A 3,196-nucleotide genomic window follows, 5' to 3' on the forward strand; every position below is an offset into this window, starting at 1 on the left:
TGGGCAGATGTCAGGCCTCACCCCAGGAGGGCAGCTGAGTGGTGCTACTACTGACATCTCGGGGGTGGGCTGGATGTTCACCTGTGCCCTCCCATTTGTGGATGAGCTTTTCTCAGCTTGGGGTGGTGGGGGCTCCTCTCCTCTATCCGTGACTCCCCCTGGGGGGATGGGGGACCCCATGCCAGGCTCCCTCGACTCCCTGGCTGCACCTTTAATGGGGCCAGGATACCTCCAGGGGCAATGGAAGGCATGATGACCCTCAGAAAGGCATAGCCCAGGAAGTAACCTGGGGCTGCAAAGTGAGTTCAAAATGTCAATGATAAATGTGTCCTGCAATTGACATTAGTTCTCGCAGTGAACTACATACTTCATTGACGCATGAGCCAAGTGATCTGCCACTCAGAGTCATACCATTCTCTTCTAGGTTGCCTGGGGTACCGCTGCCCATGCAGCATCGCACCATTGATGAGCATGTGAGGTTTCACAGGCATTGTCATGGGTACCCAGATCAGGGTTACTGGCCGACCTTTTGGGTCTTCAAATCGATGCCCACTGGGAAGTGGCGTCTCCTCCACAGGTACCCATGACCACTGCCTGCTGCCTTGCTTGGATGTGATAGCCATTTCTCAGGCTCCCTAACCTGAATCAAACCCTGATTCCCTCTTATCCATGGTCACCATGGTAGGCACAGATAGTATCATCGAAAGTTGATAGGGCAGACATTTGAATGTCCATTTGCCACCACAAGAGCACGTGATCAGCCCGAGTTTATCTAGAGTCACAATAGATACCATGCAAAGACCTGGATTAGTTTTGGCCTGATAAATGCATGCAACCCTGGAGGTCAGTGCTTGTCAGCATGTATTAGCTCTAGAATTACCACAGTTATCCAAGTAATGGTGGAACAATCAAAGGAACCATAACTGACTTAATGAGCCATTTGCAGTTTCACTATAGTGACCATGTGCACTGAGACATGCATGGATTAATTTCTGAGACAAGCATATGCTACTGGTAGGATCAACCAGATAGAAGCACCTTGAAAGGCAGGCAGAGAGGAAGGGCCGGAACCTGCACCTCTGCCGACAGAAGGGTTCCCTCTCTCCATGGTGGGGGCAACCCGGGTGCTGGTCATGGACTGGCAACTGCCACCCAGGAGAGCAGCAGGCTGGCATGGAGCATGGCATGCTCAGAGCCAGAGAGAGGGAGCTCCCATGCTCAGGGCATGTGACTGCTGGTGGACGGCAGCCATGGAATGATACAGTGCATGACAGGACCCCGTCGCCTTGGCCCAGGCTCATCAGTTTCACCTTAACTTTGACCCAGCGGGGTGCAGAATGCTCAGCACCCCCACCCTCACCTCACTCCCTGGGTGAAGAAGTTCAACCCACATGCCTTGACCTGCAGAGCCACACTGCGGGGGCCCTCTGCCAATAGGAGTTCAACTGCTCAATTGATTGGTGGTAGGGAAAGGTGCCTTGACCCTGTGCAGACACTTGGTGGGAAGTCATCCAGGGCTGGGACCCAGACTCGCACTGTGATGGGACGCCCCATCTTCCCTCCCCTGGGTCTGGGACCTGGACTGGGGCACTTAAACTCGCACTCCAATGGGACGCCTCTTCATTCCTTAACTCCTGAAGGTTGCCAAATCATGCCAGATCGTGCGTGCCCACTGGACAATGAGAGGAACAAACCTGCAAGTGCGACCAGCCCCGCAGAACTCCCCTCAGCCATGGAGGGGCAGGTACTCTCTCATACAAACTTCTGGCTGGGAGGAAGAGGCCCAGGAGGGAACCTCAACCCTGTGAAGACACCTTGCAAGATGTTTCTCGGGGCTGGGACCCAGACTGGGACACTTGGACTCGTACTTCAAAGGGATGCCCCTTCATCCCTTAACTCCCGAAAGCTGCCACATCATGTGGATCTCACGTGCCCACTGGATGACCTGGGGACTTTGCGATTTTGTCAGGGATGCCTTCGGGTATGGGGTGAGGTCAGATCCCTTCTCCCCTGGTGGGAGCCTTCCAGGCCCTGCCATCTTGTGTCCAGTGCTCCCTTGAGGTTATCCATCATGGGGGCCTCTGCCTGACTCCTCTCACCAGGGAAGGAGCTCTATGGGTCCTGCAGTCATCTGCCAGTAACTCCCTTAAGGACTTCCATCATGATGGGGCTCTGCCTGACCCCACTCATTAAGTCAGGAGCTCTCTGGGCACTGCAGCCCTCAACCAGGTGCCCTCTTGAGGACTTCCATCATGGGGGTTTCTGCCTGACAACACTCACCCAGATGGGGCTGTCTGCTTCCCACAGCCCTCCAGCTGATGCTCCCTTAAGAACTTCCATTGTGGGGGCCTCTGTCTGACCCCTCTCACCCAGGCAAGAGCTTTCTGGGCCCTGCAGCTGTCCTTTAAGGACTTCTGTCAGGACCTACCCCTATGGGCCTCCCCTTTAACCCTGGTGAGAGACATCCTGCCCCAGCCGTGGCACCTCCACCTCACTTCAGGGGACCCCCAATGCTTCCCATGTCCCCTGCAGGCTGCCAAATCTTGCTGTGCCTCATGTGGCTTCAGAGCCTGTCACGGAAGCTTCAGTCCAATCCAGGCCAGCCTCAATGAACTACCCTCAGCCCCTGAAGGGGGGCAGGTCTGCTCACATCAGGACTTCCGTATCCCCGTCCTTTCTGATCCAATGCATCATGGTCCCCATCTCCCACATATCTCCTGCAGGCTGCTAAATCTTGTTGCGTCACACATGCCCTTGGGACCTTTCAGGGGAGCATCCCTCTAATCCTGTGTAGCCTCATGGAACTCCCCACAGCCACCCAGGGGCAGGTCCACTCTCATTAGGACTTCCAAGTCCCCCTGCCCTCCAGTCCAGAGTGGTTCCAGGGACTTTGCGATATTTTGTGGATGCCGTTGGGTATGGGTGAGGTCAGACTCCTTCTTCCTGCCTGACAGGAGCTCTCCTGGCCCTGCAGTCACCCATCAGTCACTCCTTTAAGGACTGTCATCATGGAGGCCTCTGCTTGAATTCTCTCACTAGGGTGGAAGCTCTATGGTCCTGCAGCCATCTGCCAGTGGCTCCCTTAAGGACTTCCATCATGGGGGGGCTCCACCTGATCCCTGTCATCCAGGCAGGAGCTCTCTGGGTCCTGCAGCCCTCTGCCAGATGCCATCTTGAGGACTTCCATGTCCAAGTC

At 55.4% G+C, this 3,196-nt stretch overlaps 1 pseudogene; it reads right to left on the reverse strand.

Annotated features, from left to right (window-relative positions):
• Positions 1 to 253: 253 nt before the first annotated feature.
• On the reverse strand, positions 254 to 407 carry LOC122801931 (annotated as a pseudogene).
• Positions 408 to 3,196: the final 2,789 nt, after the last annotated feature.

This window comes from Protopterus annectens, chromosome 1.part0 (genome assembly GCF_019279795.1).
Source record: "Protopterus annectens isolate FY-2018-M chromosome 1.part0, PAN1.0, whole genome shotgun sequence".
NCBI lineage: Eukaryota > Metazoa > Chordata > Ceratodontiformes > Protopteridae > Protopterus > Protopterus annectens.